Here is a 14,823-nt window from a genome sequence, read left to right as displayed (position 1 = left end):
ACAGGGGGATTGAAGGCGTTTGACCTCTGCCATCTGATGGCAGAGCCCTATGAAGTGTGACAAAGTTCCCATGTTGCAGCTGCCCTGCTTCCTCCCCTGTGCCCTGTGTGGAGTTGGTTTCCTTCTGTCCTGTGAGCTGCCCTTATTGCCTTCCAATGGACTCTCTTTTGGTTCATGTCAGCCACACCCTGTTTCTATTCATTGCAACCAAAAAAACCCCAACTACCACAAGCAGTACAGTGGAATTGCACCGCCTGCATGGTTATCACAGCAGGACTTCACCCCTCAGGGTTCAGGGGAGGAAGGTGGGTGGATTACTGAACCATTTCATTACTTAGTGCCTGAAACACACAATCCCCAGGTGACATCTGTTAAAGAATGCTAATTGTGCAGGAATCGATGGGGAGCGCCATAATGTGAAACTCATTCTTTGGGTGGTGAGGGGAGTGGTTTTGTTGACTCCTTCAGGAAGAAATGGAAGAATCAATTGGCCAATGGAGGATTGGGGTAAGGTGACAATCTTCTGTAGGACTGTGTACACTGAAGGACTCTCAAAGCACTGGAGCGACCTAAGGAGTGACAGGAGATTTGGAGACAGGCTTGTACATCCTGGGCTCCAGTCATGGCACTCACTTGCCCCATGTGGAAACACAGAGGATCAATGCCCCTGGGCAGGCCCATGCAAGACAGGAGCTCCCTCCTCGCTCCCTGGAGAGGAGGACTCTGAGGATGCTCCTTGAAGGCCTCTGGAAGGTCTGTAGATTTATCACCCACAAGGATGGCCAAATGAAGACCATGTCATTATATCTGCTTTCTGTCCTTCCGTTTCACTCTCCCAGTCTGCAATTCTGCTCCCATAATCTGTTCCTAAATAAGTCACTGGGCATGAGCCTTGCCTCTGGCTGTACTTTTGGGGACCCCAGGCTACAGCAAGCTCCCAGGAAGTACAGTCATGAGAGTTTTGTACTAATAAATGGGGAGCCATGGGAGAGCTGGAAGCAGGCATTCAACCAAACCTATATTGCTAAGAGTCATCCTGGCCCAGTGTAGAATCGGCAGGCACAGGGGCAGTGCCACAAAGAGAACCAGTCTGGAAGCTGTTGCAGGAGTTCATGAGGATGAGGATGGTTGCTGTCTATCTGACTCCATCCCTGTTTAGGTGACCCTTGGGCACACCTGCACACAGTCCCTGCCAGCCTGTGTTGGCAGTCCTGATCCCAGCTGCTGGATAGCAATGCAACTGTACTCAGCCTGAGTCAGACTTGCAGGAGCTTTGATGGATGTGCCAGTGAGGCCTGCATGTGTCCAAGTCCAAGGGTAATGACTGGCTGTGAGAGTGAGTGAGCAAGCAGGAGGACTTGCTTCCTGACACCCTAGGAGAAGAGTCAAAAGGAAAGCATAAGGGCAACTAATGTGCAAGTAAGCTAGTCAGCCACACAACAAGGGCTCAGTGTGTCAGGGAAGGGATCCAGCTTGACCTGACCACAGCCATCTTGACCATAACCACCATGAGTGCCCCTGTGTACCCTGCATGGATTCCCAGCTCACCCTACATGAATACATCCACTACAGTGACATGTGAGCTTTACAGCTGATGGCTAGCACTCTCAGCACTAGCAATGTGATTGACCCCTTTGATTTTAGCTTGAGATAAAATCAAGTACATTTTGGCTTGGGTGGAAGCCACTTGGGTCCTGATAAGTATATAAGCCCCCTCTCTCAGAACCAAGGTGGAGAGTTACCATTCTTGCTGCTTCCCCATTTTTATCTGTAGGTGTCCAATAAAGAAACACCCTGTGTAATCCTGGATCTTTCTGCCTCTTCCTTTAGTCACAGGCCATTTCCACCTGTGGCAGTAGGTTCTTTTATGTCCCTTTTCCCTAGATTTATCAGTTAATAGTTATTGATTTAAAGTCTATAGAACCAATGCCAGGTGGATGTGAGATGTCCTCTTGTCCTGCTGATGAGGAAACCAAGGTTCAGAATGGTGGCATCTCTTGACCCCAAGCTGATCTACATCCACACACCACAAAGTCCCTGAACTATTCCTCCAATCAGGTGTCATTCCAGCACTCCCCCCTCCATATTAGCCATTGTTCCAACATAGAATCTGGAGTTTTACTGGTCCTTCAGTGAACCCTGGTCCCAAGAGGGCTGGCCACTTGCCAGTGCTCCGCCAATGCTGCTGTCACCACCACCACCACAACCCTCGTGATCATTACCTCCACCAAGGCCTTCAACAAGAAGTCACTGTCTGACTGAGATGAGAGTGAATTGATACTGGAGACACAGGGCTAGAGAGCACCAGGGGAAGACTTTATTGTTGGGGGAACAGCAGATCCTGGGGAGGGTCAGTAGAGGAGCCTTTGAGTTGATTCCTTCCTGTCTTGACTCTGGCTCTCTCTCCTTCCAGCTCTTCAGTTTTTGGATCTTTTCATTGGTTGCTCCTGTACACACCTATCTATTCCTGCCCCCATGTGTTCTTTAATCCAAAATAAATCATTTCCTTCCATTTCCCATACTCTATTGTACCCTCTTGTCCCTTATTTCAGGCTCTGGATTCTGTCTTCTCTTTGACCCAGAAGCTATCTTCTCTACTCTTACTGAGTTCCATCACAAAAAGGCCAAACTCCTTAATACTGAGATTCATAAATTGATACCACCCTTTTCACCCTGTTAATAAAATGTCTCCATGTGTGGATGCCTCTGTCACGCACATCTCCCCTGAGCTGTGCACTGCTCATGGAGGAAGGGGTGTTTCACTGATCCTGGACCACCAGAAAAGTCCCTTGGATGTGAACAAGCTCCTCCAACTTCTTTTCCAGCTCCCGAACCAGCTTTGGCAGCTCTTCAGCCAACTCTGCCTTTTCCCCATGGTACAAGTGCATTGAGTATTTTCCACTGGAATAGATACACCTGCAGAGGCAGGCTCCCCCCGGTCATTTTCAGAGCAGGGCCTCTGAAGGCTTTCTGCACCTCCTGAGCACTTTCAGCTGAGATGTTCCCAACCATCACGAGGAGTTTTGCATCATGCAAAAGTGAGGGTGGGCTCTGGCCGTCTGATGGCACAGATGCTGTTTGCAAGGGCTTTCAGGAATTTCTTCAAGTCCTTATATGCTGATATTACTTGCTACTGTCATGACACAGAACCTCTATAACTTCCTTCTCTGTGTCCATGCTGTCTGACATGAGTAGGTCTGCTTCAGCTTCAGCCAATAACCTGTGTGCATCTTCCATCAAGTTAGTGACAGCACTGTCACAGTAGCCAAGGCTCCAAGCCCCACCCCAGTGACTGAGAGCAGCAGACTGCCCCCTAGTGTCACAGATGCAAGAGCCAGGCCAAGGAAGGTCAGGACTCCAGAGGCAACACCAGTGGAGGCGACCACCACATGGGAGATGGTGCAGTCCTTGTGCCCCTCATCAAGTTGTCTGCAAGGTCCCGGATCTTTCTTATGCGCTCCTCAAGCTCCACTCTAACCTGAGGAAATGCCTCCAGAAACCTCTTCCTATCCTGCAGGGCTTTTTTGGAGCTTGTGTTTTTCTTCCACGGCTGTATCTGCTGTGAGCTTCTTTAGAGCTTGCTGTAGCTCATCAGCCTCTTCCCTGTAACAGTAAAGGTGAAGTGATTAAGGAAGTTTGCTTATCCGTAAAATGGGAGCCATAAGATCCATCCTGCACTAATCACACAGCTTTTTTTATAAATAAATGGAAAAGGAAATTTACCTGTATACAGAATTTTTGTTTCAAAGGCAAACATGTTTGGTACCTCATAAAAAGATTACCTAAAATTATTCTCAGATTATGAGAGTATGAGGTACAAAGAACTAAAATGACTCTTGTGTTTCGACTTGGGTTCCATCCCCAGAATATGTCACTGTGTGTCTGCAAATATTCCCAAACCAGGAAAAGTCCAGAATCTGAAAAATTTTGCTGTCAATATTTTCCAAAAAAAGATGCTTTACCTTAACAACCTGCTGTGTGGTGGGGGCTTAGGTATCATTTCTGACCTACAGAGGACGAAGACTAAAAGCATCGGCATCCAGGAGGGGAGGGAGCCTCTGGGTCAGCCATGAGGGCAGCGCATGATCAGCCCTGTGATGTGAATACGAAACGCCCCCCACGTGCTCGGGCTGAATGCTGTTCTCCAGCTGGAGGCAGTATTTTGGGAGATTCTGGAAACTTCATGAAATGGGCCCTAGATGGAGCAAGTTGGTTACTGGGGGGTGTCATGGAAGGCTGTGCCTTGTCCTGGACTCCTGTCTATCTTTTTTCTGTTTCTGTTTCTGAATCTGTTTCTCTCTCTCTCTCTCTCTCTCTCTCTTGTTCCCTTGCCACCATGATATGAATTGCTGTGCTCTGCCATGCCCTCCCTGCCACAGTAGACTATAAAACCTGTGAAACCATGAGCCCGAATAAGTCCTTTCACCCTGAAGTTGTTTGTCACAGCAATGAGAAAGGTAAATAAAATTAGCCTCAACAAAAACAGATCAAGACTTCGGTTGAAAAGACTCTTTGACCAAAATCTAGGTTGACTCCTCTGAATCTCTTCTCTAGGCATTGACCTTGCCCCTCTGTGTCCATCCGTGCTTACTGGGCCTATACCACCCAGGCTTAGCCAGAATCCTACTAAGTCAGTTCAGTGAGAATCCCCCACCATGATATCTGATCACATTCCAATTCTGACCTTTGATGTACTAGTCCTTGAAGAGTCCCTGGGGTCAGCTTCACAAGAATCCCACCATTGTTGATGTCCCTGTCAGAATTAGCCATCCTCTGCCTCTCACTGCTTGTTGACTCTAAGTCCCCAGCTGTCATTACTGTGTCTCTACTGCAACAGTCCTGAATAGTATATTTCTAACTGTTAAGACAGAATGATTTTCTTCCATGGGGTGACTCCCTGGTTTGGAAACATTCCATGTGAACTGTCACATTTCATGCAAGACTGTGCTGTGTCCTGAGGGCACAGAAACTTCTTGCTTGAGCCTTACTAGCCTCTGACCTGTGCATCTGTTGCCTTGGCTGATTTTCCTTTGTGTCCTTTATGATAAATGGGTAATGTGCTGTAACCATCTTCAGTGAGCTCTGTGGGTCCTTCTGGTGAGTTGTCAAACCTGCTACTGCTTTAGAAAGAAGTAGAGTTGTCATTTGGCAAGCTCTGGATACTTAGAATTTAAAAACAAAGATATAGAAAAACATCTCAGTGTCAGAAGGGATCATAAAGATTATTTTTCCAGCTGTCAGCTCTTCCAATGCTGGGTGCCATGCCCTTCCCAGGTGTAGGATGCTGGGTCCATCTGTGACCCAACTGACTGAGAGATAGGAGATGGCTGTTAACCCTGGCTCTGCACTGACCCTCCACCCCATCTTTCTAACTTCTGACCTGGCACCCCCAACCTCCAGGGCCTCCCTATCCAAAGTCACAGTGTAAAGGACACCAGTGTGTACCTGAAAAGACCCGAATTTGCAGACTCTAAGTATAGTAAAATAGAGGAAGTATTATCTACTGAGGTGGGGACTTTGAGTTCCCTCAGACTCTGCAATTACACAATATAGGCAGCCCTCCATTATGCCTTGGGAAGTTGTCACTAAACCACTATCATTCTGGTGGGCAAGGGCTACTCTGGGCAGCTGAGAACTTCCCAGACTCCAGCCAAGGTGAGGAGGAAGCAATCACCTCAGGGAATAAACACAACCTCTTCCTCTCCCATCCTCTGCAAGATCTCAGTACCTCCCTCACCTCTCTCTGGTTGCAGCCCTTCTACCCCAGCTTTCTCCCTACTCTTTGATCCTAGGTCTTCTCCTGCTCCATCCTGACCCTTGACTCTGACCTGGTCCAGGTCCCTCTGGGCTTTGGAAAGGTACTTGCTCTTGGTCCCCTCTCTGACCCACAACTCACTCCCAGGCCTTCTATTCCTTTGAACAGATGACAAATCTGTGTCTCCAAGGCATAACCTGGCTCCCCACAGCTGGGCAGAACAGTAAGGGTCCATCCTAGCACTGTCCAACTCCACGCTGGCTCACTGAACTAGCAGATGGCAGAAATGATCCTGATCCCTGTGAGTACCATCTCCCCTCAACCTGAGGCCTTTAACTGCCAAAGGTAACATAGATTGCTACCTTGGATTGTTGAGAAGAGATGTCCTGGACGCCAACCACAGGACTGCCTGTGAGGTGTGCCTGCCCAGAGAAAACCAGCCCAGACGAGGGTGGGTATCAGTGTTGTGGTCCCCATGGAGGTCACCTGGACAACTCAGCCTCTGCCACAAATACCTTCCATGCTTCATTTTCAGTCAGCAGGAGCTGCAGAACCTCTCTGCTCACTGCCTTCTGGAGATACTCAGTGAGGTGCTCCATGCAGCTTCTGTTTCATACTTGAGAAGAAAAAAGGTAAGATGGCAGTGTGGTTTCTTCCATGCTGCCACTGAGGTTAAAAGTCATCTTGCTATACTCTCTCTTCAACAAAACAAGAGATAAGGGCAAAATAGTTTCTGCCTGGTAGTGAGGGGTTGGGGGGGAAAGAGGGAAAAGGGAGGGGGCGGGGGGAAGGGAGGAGAAATGACCCAAACATTGTATGCACATATGAATATAATTAAAAAAGAAAAAAAAGTCATCTTGCTGAGCATCTGACACATGAGGTACTTTTGATGGATTCAACAGTGTGATGGCTAAATTTTGTCCCCCAAATTATATGCAAAAGTCTTAACCCGCAGTGGGTGGGTTTGGAGACAGGATCTTTAAGGAAGTAAAGTAATTAGGGTTAAATGATGCCATAAAGGTAGAGTTCTGTTCCATAGGACTGGTGTCCTTATAAGAATATGAGACACCAGATTTCTTATTGTCTCTCTCTGTGTCTCTGCTCAATGTCTCTGTCTCTCTTCTCTCTGCTTCGTTCCACACACAGAGGAAAGGCCATGTGTAGACACAGTGAGGAACCTCCTTCTGCATGCTAGGAAGAAAGCCCTCACCACAACCAACCCTCCAACACCTAGACCATGACCTTGGCTTCCAAGTTGTGAGAAAATAGAGGTCATGTTTAAGCCTCCCTGCCTAGTTTTTTGTGATGGCAACTGGAGACCATTATACCAAGGACACAACATGGTGCTTTGCAGAGAAATGAATCATTTTCAGCTTAAAGCAATCAAAAAGTGAGACTTTTTGCCTAGGAAGTAGGAAAATCCCAAGGATGGCCTCTGTCTACCCTGTGCTTGTTGCATGTCAAACACTGTGTGCCAGGGCCACTGAATGTGGCTTTCAACCCATCAGTGAGTTGTGACAGTTTCTTGAGTAAAGAGCAGCATTTAAAAAAAGAGATAGAATTGACAATATCTGCTTACATTGAATATGGCGAGTATTGTTTTGGGGAATGTTTTGTATACATATAAGCCCATCTATATGAATGCGTGACATGAAAAGACCTGGTTTGGACAAGATATTAAAGGAAGTTTTTCCTACATGATGGAGACTTTTGAGTCTCCTCAGATTTTTAGAATTATATAAAACATACAAGCCAAACATTCTGATGTTGGAACTTGTCATCTAGCCACACTTCCTGCTTCTGCCACTTCCCCCAGGATGTCCTGGCCCCACCTAGAGTTGGGAGCAGGGAGAAACCGAGAATGTGGCCCATGTCCTACCAGGAGAGGGCAAGGAGGGGAGCCTCACAGCCTTGGGGTTGGGAGACCCGACTTGGTCCCTTTTGGGGCTCTCCTTTTCCATTCCTGACTCTTCTGCAGGCTACCTGGGGAGAACATGTGGCTTTCTGAGTCCATGGTGCAATCAGCAGTGTCTCTGAGAGGTCTTTGCTGCAGGTCACTGGTGATGTCCAAGTTGCAGGGAGGAGAGAGCACATGGAGGGATGGGATGAGAGGCAGCTACAGCCAAGGCAGTAGTCAGGGGCCAGGTCTCCTGCCCATCCCTCCATGGTGCAGCAGAACCTAGCCAGACTCAACCCACAATGTTCCTCTTCCCCTGGGCTCTCCAGCTACTGTGGAAAGAAAGTGAGCCATCTTGCTCCAGCTGCTCTGCCCTCACTGCAGCAGAAGGAGAGGCCTCATATCCTGTTAGGGTCCAAGGAGAGGGGAATTGAATGAAGTCCCAGCCATGTAAGAAGAATAGCTATGCACAGAAAAAGGATGGGAGAAGTGTTAAGAATTTACCCTAGTCCTACGACACATACCCTCATACTATGCAAAGGTATATTATGTAACAATATTGATTTGCTTCCTATAGAAAAAGGTAAAAATCAGAAGCAATTGCTTGTCATGGGTGAGCACAGCCTACTGAACTAATGGATTCTCCTTAACTTTATGCACTTGTTATTCTGATTTTTTTGATTATAAGAAATAGAAGTCACTTTTCAGCAGTTAGTATTTGCCAGCCACAGTAAAGGAGGACTGGCTTTGGGGTATCACACTTTACCAATGACGGAAGAGTGTGAGCAGGCTCCGGTAAGAAATGAGCCTGACTCCTGAAGTGACAAATGTCTGTCTAGGAGAAACCCTAGTGGTTGATGGACCAGCTTTCTAAGAATGAAGAAGGAATGATAAGACAGCATGCTGAACTGAGCAAAGACAGAGACCGCTAACCTTGAGCAGATCTGTCTCCCAGCAGCACCTTGACCTTCCTCTGTGCACCTGTGGACTGACTCTCCACTGTGAGGATCCCAGACTCCTTGTGGAGAGGGGGACTGAATTCCCTGGGCCTGTGACATCTGCTGCTCCGGAGAGCAAGGATTCTTGCAAAGACATTAGGAACCGTGTACAAAGAGGCCCACTGGTAAGTCCTCACAGCTTTACTATGATAATAATAGTGTGTAATGATTGATAAGATCATGGTTAATTGGGCCAGGTTGAGTCTGTGAAGGGCCATGAGTTCACTGTAATAGTCCAAGAAAAGAATTGAGATAAATTATACAATAACTATAAAGGCTAAGAATGTAGTTGAAATGTGAAGAAGAGCTGTTATAATGGGGAGTATATTATTGTTAATTGATTTTTAAAAGAAGAGGAGTCTTAATAGACATGGGTAGCTTTCCTTCTAGTTATCTACGTGCCTGTCTATAATTGCTGAGAAAGAAAAATGCAGACCCTGACATGCATAAGGTGATCTGGACACTCAGTTGGGCCACTTTATTCTTTGATTGGTTACAAAGAATCTCACAGATTATTGTAACAGAACATCAACCTCAGACAGGGTTACCCTGAGACCATGATGAAATGAGACACACAGCATAGCCACTTCATAATCTTATCTAAGCACTGACAAAAACAAGATCGCCTTACCATCCACACGTACGAAACACTACCTTGGGTATGGATGACTGTCATCCAAATTCCATGTGTTGGAAACTCAAATTCATATGTTGGTGATATTTGGAGGTGGAGCCTTTGGGGCAATTAGGATTGGATGACATCATGGGCTATGGTGTCCATGATGGGATAATAGCTGTATAAGAAGAGGAAGAGAGACCTGAGCTCTGTCTTGCCATGTGATGTCCTCTGCCCCATTTTGGTCCTCACCAGAGACCAAGAAAGATGCCCCTGCTACACTTCTACACTCCCCAACACTGATCCATGAGCTAAATAACCCTCTTTCTTTATAAATTACTTGGTTTAGATATGTTGTTATTGTCACAGAAACAGACTGTGATGCCCAGTGCTGGCTATGAATGACTGTTACATCTTTACCAAGTAAAGCGTCATTCTTCTTGTCTCCTCTACTGATAGGATTTGTTGAGCTGTCCACGGATAGAATTGGCCCTCATTTTTTGCAGCACACAACCTAGCCCCTCAACCAAATCACACAACCAATCCCCAGATCATATAATGCCCTCTAGAACTTTCTAAGGGTTAACTTTTTTTTTTTTAATTATTCATATGTGCATACAAGGCTTGGTCTATTTCTCTCCCCTGCCCCCACCCCCTCCCTTACCACCCACTCCACCCCCTCCCGCTCCCCCCCTCAATACCCAGCAGAAACTATTTTGCCCTTATCTCTAATTTTGTTGAAGAGAGAGTATAAGCAATAATAGGAAGGAACAAGCGGTTTTGCTGGTTGAAATAAGGATAGCTATACAGGGCATTGACTCACATTGATTTCCTGTGCATGGGTGTTACCTTCTAGGTTAATTCTTTTTAATCTAACCTTTTCTCTAGTTCCTGGTCTCCTTTTCCTATTGGCCTCAGTTGCTTTAAGGTATCTGCTTTAGTTTCTCTGCATTAAGGGCAACAAATGCTAGCTAGTTTTTTAGGTGTCTTACCTATCCTCACCCCTCCTCTAAGGGTTAACTTGACCTAGACATGTCAAGCCACTGTTGCCCCCCTCCAGGCTTAACACCTACCAACCACCATGACAGTAAATACCACACCATGAAAGGAGCAAAAAGAGGTGGCACCCAAGTACCTAAAAGATCTCCTCTTCTTTATTAGCCTAACTCTCTCCATCATTATTCCTGTCCTGTATCTGGGACTGACTGACCTCCTGGGGTAGAGAAGTTGATTTGCCAGCAAAGCTCCTACTTGTTCATTATTTTGTCTCTGAATGAACCTTTTTTCTCTCCCAACACTCAGCTCTCACACACTGGTTTTTCTGAGGGGTGAGCTTCCCAGCCCGGGTTCAGTATCACAGTGGCTGTGTGACTCAGTCCTGATTCATGACACAGAAGGGGAAATCTGTTGAGGAACTTCTAGGGTGTTGCTGCTACACAGGATAACAGGAGAGCTGTCTGTCCCTTCCTCTTGCTTCCTGCCTCAAAGTCTCCAAGACCCTATATAAGGCTGCATTTTGAGATTCTGAGATAAGAGGACCATGAAGAAAACCAGAAAGTGGGAAGGGTGGGCAGGCAGAAAGGATGGGACTGTGGATGACCCCATAAATTGGCAAAAGCATCTGCACCCTGTATCTCATCCTTAGTCACTCTTGGTTTCACTCTGACCTTTTCTTGGGCCTCAATTTGGTGCTGAAGTAGGACAGTTCTCCCTCCTGTTAGACTTGGAGCTGCCTTGGATGACCTGCCAGCTGCTCAATTGCCCGAAAGGCTGCTATGGAAAGAAGAGGGCAGGTGATGGGTAGAAGCCCAGATGATTCCTGCACCATCCTGTTTCTGGCCAACTGCAAGACCCAGATAGGAGCTACATCGTCAGCCTGGACTGAGTGTTCCACTCAGCAAAGCCTCTTCCCCCTAGTGGCTGCAGGATGTCCTTCTTGGACAGGGAAAGAAGGCCTTCAGATGGTACATTCCTCTTGAGGAATCTTCGATGACCTCCCAAGGTCAGGTTAAAGCCCTGTCATCCACCCACCTGCCTGCTCCAGACCCTCTATCCTCACCACTCCCTGCCATGTGCGCACCTGGGTTCCATGCACCTTGAGGCCTCACTGCTCCCTTGATCATGATTGTCTTCCCCACCTGCAGGCCTTTGTTGGGATTGCTCAATCCCTCTGGAATACCTTCTCCTCTCTTTCCAGTCAAGTGAAATTTCCATTTTATTCTTCCACTTTCCCCAATCCCCTGTGGAATCTGTGTTTCCAATACTTGCTGTCCCTTCACGTCCATGGCCCCATGTCTTACCCTGCCCCGGAGGGGAGCAGCAGCCTGATGGGGGTTCAGCAGGGCAGTGAATCCTTACTGCCTCTCTCTGGTGAAAAAGCAGCTCAGAGAAGAAAATCGACTTGCCCATCCTCACACAGTTATTACCTGGCAGATTTGAGGTCCACATTGGTCCTTCAACATTTTAGTGTAAATTCAATGGCCCCATAATTTCTAGGTTTGTTTCTGCTTCTGCAAACACAGGGTCTGCCCCCACATCCCCACAGTCAGTTCTTTGAACTTAGGGTAACAATGCCAGATAGGTACTGAAGACACTGTTTTGCAGTATGTCCCTCTTAGTCCCCATGTCTGCTCAACTTCCCCACCTGGACTCAAGATAGTCTTTGATTCTGCCTCCTTCCTCCACAGGCTGAGCAGAAGCCAGGTGAAGACAATGAGCACATGTCTGCACTCTACCTGCTCATCTTCCTTCCTGGGACTCTAGTCAATCACTTCTGTCCCCAGTCCCCAGCTTCCCTGAATAGACTGGCGTTCACAGATAGGATGTATGAGGCAACCTCTGGGCTCTCTGTATCTCAAAAGGAACCTTTGGCCCCAGTGGGCCTTAGCAGTAGCATGCCAGGACCAGCTTCAGGGCGGCCAGGTTACAAGAAGTGGTGGACTCTGGGTTTCCTGCCTTCTTCCACATTCTTTGGTTCTTCCATTTCCCAAAAGGATGGCACCCACAACAGCCACGTTCCCTCTGGGATCACCTATCCCTTCCAAGGCAGCCTGGCACACCAGCTGATCCCTGGCAGCTTTGTGAACCCAGCCGAGCAGTTCCCCAACCTCTCTTGTTTAGGGTACTGGGAGAGAGAGGAGCAGTTAACACAAACCTGTGGGCAAATCCAGGCTCTATTACTGCTTACTGGTGTGGCATGGAGCTGATTTCCCAATCTCTCAGAGTTTATCTGTAAAATGGACACAATGATCCTTCTCTTCCCTAGCCATTATGGGGATGAGAGGTGAGGGAGGTCACACCACCCCTAATTACCATGGAATCTTCCCCTGGTTGAGTTTGAACAATGTCGTTATCCGTGTATCCAGTCGCTACTCGTATGTCAGAGTAATGTCCAGACACAGTGTTCCTGGCATATATACCCCAGCTGTTGGAAAGGGAAGGGAAAGTCCTGAGCTCTGCAGCTCAGGATGAAAACAACACATCAAATGTGGTGCTTGTTGGGCACCCTCTCAGTCTTACCCTCCTTGCTGACCCACTTAGAGTTGCTGATACTAGAAATGGGATCTTTACAACAGGTGCAAAATAAATGAAACAGAGCCAAGAATGGGAGGTTACGGGAATGATTTGAATTGAGATTTTTACCTTGTGAAAAGGGAGACAGCTCTGACTCCCAGAGGGATCAGGATGCTCCCTCAACAAAGTAAGGGGATTATTTTTTATTGGTTTATTAGGGTGGGCCAGTCTAGTGACTTTCTATTAGTCATGGGCACAGTTTCAAAAGACATCCTTCTTGTGCACACACATCTTGGCCTTGTTCTTAGGGGAACAATGGTTGCTTATCTCCACTCAGGAACTGCTGTATCACTGTCACAGCTGGTTTCACCATCTCGCCTAAGCATCCTGGCCTTATTTTAGGGTGAACGACTTTCAATTACTGAAAAAAGGACTTCAAGGTACTGAAAAGAAGAAAACACAAAGATGAGGTAGAAGAAATACATAGCTGCTCCAGGGTAATTAGTCAAGTTAAGCCTGTGTTATAGACTCTGACCATTTCTCAAACAATCAACATGTCTACACGAGTACAGTTTGACTCAAAGATTCAGACAGGAAAGAGAACAGACACCATATGAAGACAGAGATGCCAGACTTTTTTGTTCCCTTTTAGTCACCTATCCTTCAAGTTTCTTTCCAGAAACTGAGCAACTGTTATCAACCCACACATCAGAGGTGTTGTCTGCAGCCAAGCTAGTGGGCATTTCTGTAGCCATCTTGTACCCCACCAGTTTTAGCTTGATTTTGTCAAAGGGGCTCATAGTCTGTAACATTTCTGGCCTGTGGTGTATTCTGGTTATTTTATGCCAAAACTGTTGAGGGAGAGCAATGATGGAGGCAGAGGAAAACATGCATCATGCCTCTGTAATACATTCGTGTCCTAGAGTTTATTTGCTTTTTGGTCCTTTGTGGTGGATCCGTCCTGTCTCCTTCCCCCATGAGAGATTTTATCCTCCTTTTTCTTAAAGAAAAATGATAATGGCCTTATCTTCCAGCTGACATATGGATGCCAACCCTACCCACCATTGGAAGTATAAAAATCTCTCAGTGTCTATCTGAAAGGACAATGGCATGGATATTTCATATGAAGTAGGTTGATATACCTATGCAATTAAAATGGATGAAGTATTACCTTAGTAAGGAGCCAGATACTAAAGCTTAAAATTAAAGTGCCATTTCAATTCTTTGCCTAGTTGAAGGTTTAGCTCTTTACACCTCTCAGCGTCAATCATTTGTCACTTTGTGGCATCCAGTCTTTTATCTATGGATACTTGAACCACACAGTGAAAGGAATAAATTAGTGAATTAGGCAGCTAGGTGTAGTGTGGGAGTCCTGGCTGCCAGGGCAGAGGTGGCAAGAAAGAATCTGGTCTCTTTATCATTACCTAGGAAGACAAGGCCAGCTTTTCTGCATAACACATCTGCTGGGAAACCCCCAAATTTGGAAAAGAAAAATTGAAGGTAAATAGTTCTCTTTTGTGAAACAAGTCCATTCCATCAAGGGCCCAGCAAGAGGACTTCCTTGATTTTAGAAGGCAGACTAACTCCCATTTGCAAAATCTAGGTAGAGAATTGAATTACTGAGTACATGGAAAACCAGGGCTGATTTCTACTACATACACCAGGTCATCAGTGCTCAGCCTCTCTGAGACTTTGCTGGCCTTTTTGCCCACACATGAGCTATAGTAGAGCTGGACTTGCATGGACCACCTCCTAGGTGTGATCCTGAGAACAACACAGAACATCCTCCAGTCCCCTTTACCTGGAGGGGGAGGTCCTCGGGCCAAGACATGCAGGGTTTCCTGGGCAACAGCAAAAGGGCTGGCTGGAAGTTCAGGATTCTAGAAGAAATAAACTGAAGGCTTGCTGACAGAGCTATTTAGGGAAGATGAGCTATGTATGTAGATGGAGCTTTCAGAATTAGGCCAGAGCTGGAAAATCCTCCTGGTCCCCATGTGTGCTCACTAGGAGGTCTCTGCTAGCAAAGAGACTCTTAATAATGGCT

The 14,823-nt window shown here is 46.7% G+C and overlaps 1 pseudogene; it reads right to left on the bottom strand.

Moving 5' to 3' along the window:
• Positions 1-2,759: 2,759 nt before the first annotated feature.
• Positions 2,760-6,438, bottom strand: LOC109679360 (apolipoprotein L3-like; annotated as a pseudogene).
• Between the last annotated feature and the right edge of the window lie 8,385 nt (positions 6,439-14,823).

Source organism: Castor canadensis, chromosome 8, assembly GCF_047511655.1.
Source record: "Castor canadensis chromosome 8, mCasCan1.hap1v2, whole genome shotgun sequence".
Classification (NCBI taxonomy): domain Eukaryota; kingdom Metazoa; phylum Chordata; class Mammalia; order Rodentia; family Castoridae; genus Castor; species Castor canadensis.
This window is presented reverse-complemented; position numbering and strand designations above follow the sequence as displayed.